Genomic DNA, 13,971 nt, shown 5'->3' with positions numbered 1-13,971 from the left:
GAACCGGCGATAACATCGGCGTGGGGGCGATCGGATTCCTAGCCGCCGCCCCTAGGTCGCCCCAGACTCCCCTTTCTGAAAAAGGAAATCGACCAAACACAACACAAAATTCGTCCAAACTCAATGATTTCATTGATATTTGTAAAAAAAAACTAAAAAACATAAATTAAAACTAACTAAAAACGACATTACTACGCCGCCACCCGCCTTCTACATGCCGAGGAGCCTGTAAAATCGGGTGTAGTCGCCACCGTCGTCGTCGTCGCTGATAACCCACAAGTATAGGGGATCGCAACAGTTTTCGATGGTAGAGTATTCAACCCAAATTTATAGGTTCGACATAAGGGGAGCCAAAGAATATTTGAAGGTATTAGCAACTGAGTTGTCAATTCAACCACACCTGCAGATTAATTATCTGCAGCAAGTAATCAGTAGCACAGTAATATGATAGTTTTGATAGTAGTGACAACAACAATAGTAATAGTAACAATAATAACAGTAATTTTGTAGCAAGTGTAACAATGATGATAGTAGTAGTAACTTAGCAGAAACAATATAATGAATTCGTAGGCATTGGATGATATTCATCATGTGACAATTATAACCTAGGGCTATTCGGCATTAGCTCCAGTTCATCGATATAATGTAGGCATGTATTCCGTAAATAGTCATACGTGCTTTATTAAAAAAATTGCATGACATTTTTTGTGCTACCCTTTCATGGCAGTGGGGTCCATATTTGAAACTAAGGGATATTAATGCCTCCTTTTAATAGAGAACCGGAACAATGCATTAACACATAGTGAATACATGAACTCCTCAAACTACGGTAATCACCGGAAGAAGTCCCAGTTATTGTCACTCTGGGGTTACCGGATCATAACACGTAGTAGGTGACTATAACTTGCAAGATCGGATCTAAAACATGAATATAATGGTGATAACATAAATGGTTCAGATCTGAAATCATGGCACCCGGGCCCAAAGTGACAATCATTAAGCATGACAAAGTCATAGCAACATCAATCTAAGAATATACTGGATACTAGGGATCAAGCTCTAATAAAACTAACTCGATTACATGATGAATCTCATTCAACTCCTCACCGACCAGCGAGTCTACGAAGGAATTACTCACTCCCGGTGGGGAGCATCATGGAATTGGCGATGGAGAAGGGTTGGAGATGACGAAGAACGAAGATCCCCTCTCCAAAGCCCCAAACGAACTCCAGATCTGCCCTCCTGGGGAAGAACAGGGCTTGGCGGCGGCTCCGTCTCGTGGATCACGATAATTCTTTCTCCCTGATTTTTCTCTCCGAAAATAGGATTTTATAACGTTGGTTTCAGGGTCTGTGGGCCACCAAGTGGGCACAACCCACCTGGGCGCGCCCCTGGCGCGCCCAGGTGGGTTGTGCTCACCCAGGTGCCCCCTCTGGTGGGTCTTGGCTTCAGAAATTCTTATTATTGATATAAAAATCCGCGCAAAGTTTCGTTCCATTCCGAGAACTTTTATTTTTTTCGCAAAAACAACACCATGGTAGTTCTGCTGAAAACAACGTCAGTCCGGGGTTAGTTTCATTCAAATCATGCAAATTAGAGTCCAAAACAAGAGGAAAAGCGTTAGGAAAAGTAGATCCGTTGGAGACGTATCAACTCCCCCAGGCTTAAATCTTTGCTTGTCCTCAAGCAATTCAGTTGATAAACTAAAAGTGAAAAAGAAAAAACTTTTACGAACTCTTTTGCTCTTGTTTGCATAAATAAGCTTAAACATCATCCAGGTTTTCAGCCAACATTATAACTAACTATGTCGACAATAACTCTTAAAGATTATATTAACTCATATCAATGACATAATCAACTAATGAGCAATAATAAGACATCTCGAACGGCAACACGTTGTCAAAACAACCATGATATAATATGACAATAGTGGTATCTCTTTAGCCCTTTCTGAGACCGCAAAACATAAATGCAGAGCACCTCCAAAGTCCAAGCAGCGACTAAACATTGTAATTCATGGTAGAAAAGATCAAGTCATGATGCACCCAACATTAGCTACACACAATGCATAAGTCATGATAGTTGTGCTCTCTCAGTTTCTAGCGATTGTTTTAGAAGGTGATGACACAACATAGAAGTAAATAGATAGTCCACTCGCAGAGGGAAGCAGTGATTTGCGGAGGTGCCAGAGCTCAAAATTTTAAAACAGAGATAAATGATATTTTGAGACATGCACCCTTCTCATTTACTTCACGACTATCAGTTATAAATAGCTCCCATGCTAAACAAGCTAGTGGCAGTTCTCAAGCGATAAGAGTAAATGTTTTGACTCCATTGGGAGTTTTTGTTTGATTATTCGAGTGATTAACTCTTTTTGTATTTTGCAGTTTGGGACTGGGCATCCCTAATATCGCCCTTTTCTCGTGCGATGGCGAGTAAATAAACACTCGACCTGAGAATAACCCGCTTAGCATGGAAGATACTGACTACCTCCTGTCGTTCCATGAACGATCCAGGCACAAAAAACAGATATTTTTAGAAGTTTTTAGAGGTGGCACATGCAAATTTACTTAGGACGACAGGATAATACCGTATATAGGTAGGTATGGTGGACTCATTTGGAATAACTTTGGGTTCAAGGTTTTTGATGTACAAGCAGATTTCCCACTTAGTACAGGCGGAGGCTAGCAATTAGATTGAGAAGCGGCCAGCTAGAGAGCAACAACGATCATAACCATGCATTATGCATAAGTAACATTGGACACTAGCATGAGTAGGATATGAGCACCATGAACATAAATATCATAGATGTATGTTGGTTTTGATTCAACTACATGCATGAACATGTGCCAACTCAAGCCACTCGAACATTCAGAGGAGGATACCATATCATCATACTACATCACAGTCATTTTAACGCGATGTTGATACCCAAGGTAAATCATTATCAACTCCCAGCTACTTATGCATGGCATGAGAAACTATAATCTCTAATTGTCATTGCAAACATGTTTAATCATAATGGGCTGAATCATGGATACTAGGTTAAACATATTTACACAGACAGAACAAGTCGAGTTCATACCAGTTTCTCTCTGCCACGACCAGTTCATCGAATATAGCCATTATTGCCTTTCACTTGCACGACCAAATGATATGAAAATAATAATAGTGCAAGAGTGCCGTGGACTAAGCTGGAATCTGCAAACATTTTATTTAACTGGAGAAGACAAGGTAAAATGTGATATTTATTAGTTCAACAATTATTCATATGAGAGCCACTCAACATTTTCATCGTGGTCTTCTCCTCGGTACAACTCGAATAAAAAGAAATGAAATTCAGAGAAACACACTGAAATATTTTTGGAGTTTTTGGTTTTCTTGAACAAGCAAATAAAAGAGAAAAGCAAAAACGAGAAAAACTATTTACACGAGAAAGCTCCCAACAAGCAAAAGAAGAATAAGGAAATCTTTTTGGTTTTTCTTTTTAATAATAATACCAAGCATGCATAGAAACTAAATTAACTATAACTAATTTTTGGTTTTTTCTAAAGTTTTTCAAACACACAAGAAAATAAATCTAAGCATGGATGATACAATGAAAAAGTGTGGACACCGACAAATGGAATAAGTGGACTGTTGGGGAACACAGTAATTTCAAAAAAATCCTACGCACACGCAAGATCATGGTGATGCATAGCAACGAGACGGGAGAGTGTTGTCTACCTACCCTCGTAGTCTGTAAGCGGAATTGTTATGACAATGCAGTTGATGTAGTCGTACTTCTTCACGATCAACCGATCCTAGTACCGAAAGTACGACACCTCCGTGATCTGCACACGTTCGGCTCGGTAACGTCCCATGATCTCACGATCCAGCAGAGTGTCGAGGGAGAGCTTCATCAGCACGATGGCGTGATGACGGTGATGATGATGCTACCGGAACAGGGCTTCGTCTAAGCACCGCTACGATATGACCGAGGTGGATTATGGTGGAGGGGGGCACCGCATACAGCTAAGAGATCAATGATCAACTTGTGTGTCTATGGGTGCCCCCTGCCCCCATATATAAAGGAGTGGAGGAGGGGGGAGGGCCGGCCCTCTATGGCGCGCCCTGGAGGAGTCCTACTCCCACCGGGAGTAGGATTCCCCCTTCCCTAGTTGGACTAGGAGAGAAGGAAGGGGGAGAGAGGGCGGAAGGAAAGGGGGGCGCCGCCCCATTCCTTGTCCAATTCGGACCAGAGGGGGAAGGGGCACGCGGCCTGCCCTGCCTGCCTCTCTCTCTCCACTAAAGCCCATTAGGGCCCATATACTCCTCGGGGGGTTCCGGTAACCCCCTGGTACTCCGGTATATGCCCGAACTCACTCGGAACCATTCTGATGTCCAAACATAGGCTTCCAATATATCGATCTTTATGTCTCAAGCATGTCAAGACTCCTCGGCATGCCCGTGATCACATCCGGGACTCCAAACAACCTTCGGTTCATCAAAACACATAAACTCATAATACCGATCATCACCGAACGTTAAGCGTGCGGACCCTACAGGTTCGAGAACTATATAGACATGACCGAGACTCATCTCTGGTCAATAACCAATAGCGGAACCTGGATGCTCATATTGGCTCCTACATATTCTACGAAGATCTTTATCGGTCAAACTGCATAACAACATACGTTGTTCCCTTTCTCATCGGTATGTTACTTGCCCGAGATTCGATCGTCGGTATCTCAATACCTAGTTCAATCTCGTTACCGGCAAGTCTCTTTACTCGTTCCGAATGCAACATCCCGTAACTAAATCATTAGTCACATTGCTTGCAAGGCTTATAGTGATGTGCATTACCGAGAGGGCCCAGAGAGACCTCTCCGATACACGGAGTGACAAATCCTAATCTCGATTTATGCTAACTCAACAAACACCATCGGAGACACCTGTAGAGCATATTTATAGTCACCCGGTTATGTTGTGACGTTTGATAGCACACTAAGTGTTCCTCCGGTATTCGGGAGTTGCATAATCTCATAGTCATAGGAACATGTATAAGTTATGAAGAAAGCAATAGCAACAAACTAAACGATCATCGTGCTAAGCTAACGGATGGGTCAAGTCAATCACATCATTCTCTGATGATGTGATCTCGTTAATCAAATGACAACTCTTTGTACATGGCTAGGAAACTTAACCATCTTTGATTAATGAGCTAGTCAAGTAGAGGCATACTAGTGACACTCAGTTTGTCTATGTATTCACACATGTACTAAGTTTCTGGTTAATACAATTTTAGCATGAATAATAAACAGGCATACTAGTGACACTCAGTTTGTCTATGTATTCACACATGTACTAAGTTTTTGGTTAATACAATTCTAGCATGAATAATAGACATTTATCATGATATAAGGAAACCTTATATCATGATAAATGTCTATTATTCATGCTAGAATTGTATTAACTGGAAACATGATACATGTGTGAATACATAGACAAACAAAGTGTCACTAGTATGCCTCTACTTGACTAGCTTGTTTATCAAAGATGGTTATGTTTCCTAGCCATAGACATGAGTTGTCATTTGATTAACGGGATCACATCATTAGGAGAATGATGTGATTGACTTGACCCATTCCGTTAGCTTAGCACTTGATCGTTTAGTATGTTGCTATTGCATTCTTCATGACTTATACATGTTCCTATGACCATGAGATTATGCAACTCCCGTTTACCGGAGGAACACTTTGTGTGCTACCAAACGTCACAACGTAACTGGGTGATTATAAAGGTGCTCTACAGGTGTCTCTGAAGGTACTTGTTGAGTTCACGTATTTCGAGATTAGGATTTGTCAGTCCGATTGTCGGAGAGGTATCTCTGGGCCCACTCGATAATGCACATCACTATAAACCTTGCAAGCATTGTAACTAATGAGTTAGTTGCGGGATGATGTATTACGGAACGAGTAAAGAGACTTGCCGGTAATGAGATTGAACTAGGTATTGAGATACCAACGATCGAATGTCGGGCAAGTAACATACCGATGCCAAAGGGAACAACGTATGTTGTTATGCGGTTTGACCGATAAAGATCTTCGTAGAATATGTGGGAGCCAATATGAGCATCCAGGTTCCGCTATTGGTTATTGACCGGAGACGTGTCTCGGTCATGTCTACATAGTTCTCGAACCCGTAGGGTCCGCACGCTTAAAGTTCGGTGACGATCGGTATTATGAGTTTTGTGTTTTGATGTACCTAAGGTAGTTTGGAGTCCCAGATGTGATCACAGACATGACGAGGAGTCTATAAATGGTTGAGACATAAAGATCGATATACTGTACGACTATGTTCGGACACCGCAAAGGTTCCGGAAGGTTTCGGACATATATCGGAGTACGGGGGTTACCGGAAACCCCCCGGGGGCATAATGGGCCTACATGGGCCTTAGTGGAAATAGAGGGCAGCAAGGGGAGTATGGGGCGCGCCCCCAAGGCCCAAACCAAATTGGTTTAGGGCAAGGGGGGCCGGCCCCCTCTTTCCTTTCCTTGTCTCCCTCCCCTCTCCTACTAGGACTAGGAAAGAGGGGGCAAACCTACTTGGAGTAGGATTGCCCCCCTTGGGCGCGCCTCTCCCCTTGGCCGGCCCTCTCCTCCACCCCTCATTTATATACAGGGGTAGGGGGGCACCCCATAGACACACAATTGATCATTGATCCCTTAGCCGTGTGCGGTGCCCCCCTCCACCATAATCCACCTCGATCATATCGTAACGGTGCTTAGGCGAAGCCCTACGTCAATAGCATCATCATCACCATCACCATGCCGTCGTGCTGACGAAACTCTCCTGGGGAGCTTTGCTAGATCGGAGCTCGCGGGACGTCATTGAGTTGAACGTGTGCAGAACTCGGAGGTGCCATGTGTTCGATACTTGGATCGGTCGGATCGTGAAGACGTACGACTACATCAACCGCGCTGTGCTAACGCTTCCGCATTCGGTCTACGAGGGTACGTAGACACACTCTCCCCTCTCGTTGTTATGCATCACCATGATCCTGTGTGTGCGTAGGAATTTTTTTAAAATTACTACGTTCCCCAAAAGTGGCATCCGAGCAAGGTTTATGCGTAGATGTTATATGCACGAGTAGAACACAAGTGAGTTGTGGGCGATACAAGTCATACTGCTTACCAGCATGTCATATTTTGGTTCAGCGGTATTGTTGGATGAAGCGGCCCGGACCGACATTACGTGTACGTTTACGCGAGACTGGTTCTACCGATGTGCTTTGCACACAGGTGGCTGGCGGGTGTTAGTTTCTCCAACTTTAGTTGAACCAAGTGTGGCTACGCCCGGTCCTTACGAAGGTTAAAACATCACTAACTTGACAAACTATTGTTGTGGTTTTGATGCGTAGGTAAGAACGGTTCTTGCTCAGCCCGTAGCAGCCACGTAAAACTTGCAACAACAAAGTAGAGGACGTCTAACTTGTTTTTGCATGGCATGTTGAGATGTGATATGGTAAAGACATGATGCTATATTTATTGTATGAGATGATCATGTTTTGTAATGGAGTTATCGGCAAATGGCAGGAGCCATATGGTTGTCGCTTTATTGTATGCAATGCAATTGCCCTGTAATTGCTTTACTTTATCACTAAGCGGTAGCAATAGTCGTAGAAGCAATAATTGGCGAGACGACAACGATGCTACGATGGAGATCAAGGTGTCGCGCCGATGATGATGGTGATCATGATGGTGCTTCGGAGATGGAGATCACAAGCACAAGATGATGATGGCCATATCATATCTCTTATATTGATGACATGTGATGTTTATCTTTTATGCATCTTATTTTTCTTTGATTGACGGTAGCATTACAAGATGATCTCTCACTAAATTTCAAGATAAAAGTGTTCTCCCTAAGTATGCACCATTGCCAAAGTTTGTCGTGCCGAGACACCACGTGATGATCGGGTGTGATAAGCTCTACGTTCATCTACAACGGGTGCAAGACAGTTTTGCACACGCAGAATACTCAGGTTAAACTTGACGAGCCTAGCATATGCAGATATGGCCTCGGAACACTAAGACCTAAAGGTCGAGCGTGAATCATATAGTAGATATGATCAACATAGTGATGTTCACCATTGAAAACTACTCCATCTCATGTGATGATCGGACATGGTTTAGTTGATTTGGATCACGTGATCACTTAGATGATTAGAGGGATGTATATATAAGTGGGAGTTCTTAAGTACTATGATTAATTGAACTTAAATTTATCATGAACTTAGTACCTGATAGTATTTTGCTTGTCTATGTTGATTGTAGATAGATGGCCCGTGCGGTTGTTCCGTTGAATTTTAATGCGTTCCTTGATAAAGCAAAGTTGAAAGATGATGGTAGCAATTACACGGACTGAGTCCGTAACTTGAGGATTATCCTCATTGCTGCACAGAAGAACAGGGACGGAGCCAGGATTCAAACATAGGGGGGGGGGGCGGGCAAAATTTTTCCTCTAATGTAGAGACTCGTAAAGAAACATACTCAGACAGTCTATGTTTTTTTGTGAGGGAGACAGCCTACATCTTCATGAAAACATGTGTCTTCTGTGGTCAGTTTCAATTTTTTTCCTCAAAATTTATCATAAAGAAAATGCAAAATCAACTCATGTGTTAATTAACTTAAATCTTTCAGTACATGATGTGATAAACAATGCAAAACCTTCTCCTATGGGTAAACCGGTAAAGGGATATATTCCCTAATTAATCTTTCATTCTTATATAGTAACCACGGTTCGAATTGTGAGGTTCTGAAGGCATGGATTAATTTGATATAGTAGAATAACTAACGAGAATAACCTTAACCCCCTTTTCCTTGCTCGCCGCTTCTCAATGTGGTCGCGGCCGGCCGGCCGGCCGCACGTCCATGCAAGGATGGCACTCGGCCCTCATCAGCACACACACGCCCTCTTGCGCGCAAGGATGGTCGGCTCAGGCTCATATTGAAACGCCGCTGGTCAAGAACATTTTTTTAGGGTTAGCGCTCGTCAAGAACTGCCCTAGATGGCTAGACCTCATCGATAGGCATCGCAGACAAGAAAAACAAACGATCCTGATCTGATCTTTTCCCTTTTATTGGGCTACTACTGCAAGCGTGCTAAAGATGGGCTTGGTGATTTTGTTGGGCTTCACGTGGTCAGGGGGCGCTATTAGCAAAATACTCACTTTTTCCTGTCGGTCTGCTAATCGCCAACGAGTAAAACGAAATCGGTGGGGGGGGGGTCTAGCCCCCCCTCGCCCCTGGATTCGTTCCTGCAGAAGAATTATGTCCTGGAAGCACCGCTGGGTGCCAGGCCTGCTGCAGATGCTGCTGATGACGTTAAGAACGTCTGGCAGAGTAAAGCTGATGACTACTCGATAGTTCAGTGTGCCATGCTTTACGACTTAGAACCGGGACTTCAACGATGTTTTGAACGTCATGGAGCATATGAGATGTTCCAGGAGTTGAAGTTAATATTTCAAGCAAATGCCCGGATTGAGAGATATGAAGTCTCCAATAAGTTCTATAACTGCAAGATGGAGGAGAATAATTCTGTCAGTGAACATATACTCAAAATGTCTGGGTATCATAATCACTTGACTCAACTGGGAGTTAATCTTCATGTTGATAGTGTCACTGACAGAGTTCTTCAATCACTGCCACCAAGCTACAAAAGCTTCGTGATGAACTATAATATGCAAGGGATGAATAAGACAATTCTCGAGCTCTTCGCAATGCTAAAGGCAGCGGAGGTAGAAATCAAGAAGGAGCATCAAGTGTTGATGGTCAACAAGACCACCAGTTTCAAGAAAAAGGGTAAAGGGAATAAGAAGGGGAACTTCAAGAAGAACAACAAATAAGTTGCTGCTCAGGAGAAGAAACCCAAGTATGGACCTAAGCCTGAGACTGAGTGCTTCTACTGCAAACAGACTGGTCACTGGAAGCAGAACTGCCCCAAGTATTTGGCGGATAAGAAGGATGGCACGATGAACAAAGGTATATGTGATATACATGTTATTGATGTGTACCTTACCAGAGCTCGCAGTAGCACCTGGGTATTTGATACTGGTTCTGTTGCTAATATTTGCAACTTGAAACAGGGACTACAGATTAAGCAAAGACTGGCTAAGGACAAGGTGACGATGCGCGTGGGAAATGGTTCCAAAGTCGATGTGATCGTTGTCGGCACGCTACCTCTACATCTACCTTCAGGATTAGTTTTAGACCTAAATAATTTTTATTTGGTGCCAGCGTTAAGTATGAACATTATCTGGATCTTGTTTGATGCGAGACGGTTATTCATTTAAATCTGAGAATAATGGTTGTTCTATTTATATGAGTAATATCTTTTATGGTCATGCACCCTTAAAGAGTGGTCTATTTTTGTTGAATCTTGATAGTAGTGATACACATATTCATAATGTTGAAGCCAAAAGATGCAAAGTTGATAATGATAGTGCAACTTATTTGTGGCATTGCCGTTTGGGTCATATTGATATGAAGCACATGAAGAAACTCCATACTGATGGACTTTTGGAATCACTTGATTATGAATCACTTGGTACTTGCGAACCATGCCTTATGGGCAAGATGACTAAAACGCCGTTCTCCAGAACTATGGAGCGAGCAACAGATTTGTTGGAATTCATACATGCTGATGTATGTGGTCCGATGAATATTGAGGCTTGCGGCGGGTATCGTTATTTTCTCACCTTCACAGATGATTTGAGCAGATATGGATATATCTACTTAATGAAACATAAGTCTGAAACATTTGAAAAGTTCAAAGAATTTCAGAGTGAAGTGGAAAATCACCGTAACAAGAAAATAAAGTTTCTATGATCTGATCGTGGAGGAGAATATTTGAGTTACGAGTTTGGTCTACATTTGAAACAATGCGGAATAGTTTCGCAACTCACGCAAACCGGAACACCACAACGTAATGGTGTGTCTGAAAGTCGTAATCATACTTTACTAGATATGGTGTGATCTATGATGTTTCTTACTGATTTACCACTATCATTTTGGGGTTATGCTTTAGAGACGGCTGCATTCACGTTAAATAGGGCACCATCAAAATCCGTTAAGATGACGCCTTATGAACTATGGTTTGGCAAGAAACCAAAGTTGTCGTTTCTTAAAGTTTGGGGCTGCGATGCTTATGTGAAAAAGCTTCAACCTGATAAGCTCAAACCCAAATCGGAGAAATGTGTCTTCATAGGATACCCAAAGGAAACTGTTGGGTACACCTTCTATCATAGATCCAAAGGCAATACATTCGTTGCTAAGAATGGATCCTTTCTAGAGAAAGAGTTTCTCTCGAAAGAAGTGAGTGGGAGGAAAGTTGAACTTGATGAGGTAACTGTACCTGCTCCCTTATTGGAAAGTAGTTCATCACATAAACCGGTTCTTGTGACACCTACACCAATTAGTGAGGAAACCAATGATGATGATCATGAAACTTCAGATCAAGTTACTATCGAACCTCGTAGGTTAACCAGAGCAAGATCTGCACCAGAGTGGTACGGTAATCCTGTTCTGGAGGTCATGTTATTTGACCATGACGAACCTACGAACTATGAGGAAGCGATGATGAGCCCAGATTCCGCAAAAATGGCTTGAGCCCATGAAATCTGAGATGGGATCCATGCATGAGAACAAAGTGTGGACTTTGGTTGACTTGCCCGATGATCGGTAGGCCATAAAAAATAAATGGATCTTCAAGAAGAAGACATATGCCGATGGTAATGTTTCTGTCTACAAAGCTTGACTTGTTGCGAAAGGTTTTCGACAAGTTCAAGGAGTTAACTATGATGAGACCTTCTCACCAGTAGAGATGCTTAAGTCCGTCCGAATCATGTTAGCTATTGCCGCATTTTATGATTATGAAATTTGGCAAATGGATGTAAAGACTGCATTCCTGAATGGATTTCTAGAAGAAGAGTTGTATATGATGCAACCTGAAGGTTTTATCGATCCAAAAGGTGCTAACAAAGTGTGCAAGCTCCAGCGATCTATTTATGGACTGGTGCAAGCCTCTCGGAGTTAGAATAAACGTTTTGATAGTGTGATCAAAGCATATGGTTTTATACAGACTTTTGGAGAAGCCTGTATTTACAAGAAAGTGAGTGGGAGCTCTGTAGCATTTCTAATATTATATGTGGATGACATATTGTTGATTGGAAATGATATAGAATTTCTGGATAGCATAAAAGGATACTTGAATAAGAGTTTTTCAATGAAAGACCTCGGTGAAGCTGCTTACATATTGGGCATCAAGATCTATAGAGATAGATCAAGACGCTTAATTGGACTTTCACAAAGCACATGCGTTGACAAAGTTTTGAAGAAGTTCAAAATGGATCAGGCAAAGAAAGGGTTCTTGCTTGTGTTACAAGGTGTGAAGTTGAGTAAGACTCAATGCCCGACCACTGCACAAGATAGAGAGAAAATGAAAGATGTTCCCTATGCTTCGGCCATAGGCTCTATCATGTATGCAATGCTGTGTACCAGACCTGATGTGTGCCTTGCTATTAGTTTAGCAGGAAGGTACCAAAGTAATCCAGGAGTGGATCACTAGACAGCAGTCAAGAACATCCCGGAATACCTGAAAAGGACTAAGGATATGTTTCTCATTTATGGAGGTGACAAAGAGCTCATCGTAAATGGTTACGTTGATGCAAGCTTTGACACTGATCCGGACGATTCTAAATCGCAAACCGGATACGTGTTTATATTGAACGGTGGAGCTGTTAGTTGGAGCAGTTCTAAACAGAGCGTCGTGGCGGGATCTACATGTGAAGCGGAGTACATTGCTGCTTCAGAAGCAGCGAATGAAGGAGTCTGTATGAAGGAGTTCATATCCGATCTAGGTGTCATACTGATACATCTCCATCGTATCTATAACTTTTGATTATTCCATGCCAATATTCTACAACTTTCATATACTTTTGGCAATTTTTTATACTATTTTTGGGACTAACATATTGATCCAGTGCCCAGTGCCAGTTCCTGTTTATTGCATGTTTTTTGTTCCGCAGAATATCCATATCAAACAAAGTCCAAATGGGATAAAAACTGACGAATATTTTTTTGGGAAGAAAAATCCACGCGAGATGATGCCCGAGGGGGCCACGAGGCAGGGGGCGGGCCCCAGGGGGGCAGGCGCGCCCCTAACCCTCGTGGCCACCCCGTAAGGCGGTTGATGCCCTTCTTTCGCCACAAGAAAGCTAATTACCGGATAGAGACTGTGTTACAATTTCAGCCCAATCGGAGTTACGGATCTCCGGGAATATAAGAAACGGTGAAAGGGTAGAATCTGAGAACACAGAAACAGAGAGATAGAGAGACAAATCCATCTCGGAGGGGCTCTCGCCCCTCCCATGCCATGGAGGCCAAGGACCAGAGGGGAAACCCTTCTCCCATCTAGGGAGGAGGTCAAGGAAGAAGAAGACGAAGGGCCCCCCTCTCCCCTTCTCTTCTGGTGGTGCCGGAACGCTGCCGTGGCCATCATCATCATCACCACGATCTACTCCAACACCTCCGCCATCTTCACCAACATCTCCATCACCTTCCCCCCTCTATCTATAGCGGTCCACTCTCCCGCAACCCGCTGTACCCTCTACTTGAACATGGTGCTTTATGCTTCATATTATTATCCAATGATGTGTTGCCATCCCATGATGTCTGAGTAGATTTTCATTGTCCTATCGGTGGTTGATGAATTGCTATGATTAATTTAATTTGCTTGTGGTTATGTTGCTGTCCTTTGGTGCCCATCATATGAGCGTGCACGTGGATCACACCATAGGGTTAGTTGTATGTTGATAGGACTATGTATTGGAGGACAAGAGTGACAGAGGCTTCAACCTAGCATAGAAATTGATGCATACGGGATTGAAGGGGGACCAATATATCTTAATGCTATGGTTGGGTTTTACCT

The sequence above is a fragment of the Triticum dicoccoides genome, chromosome 2A (assembly GCF_002162155.2).
Source record: "Triticum dicoccoides isolate Atlit2015 ecotype Zavitan chromosome 2A, WEW_v2.0, whole genome shotgun sequence".
Lineage (NCBI taxonomy): Eukaryota > Viridiplantae > Streptophyta > Magnoliopsida > Poales > Poaceae > Triticum > Triticum dicoccoides.
This window is presented reverse-complemented; position numbering follows the sequence as displayed.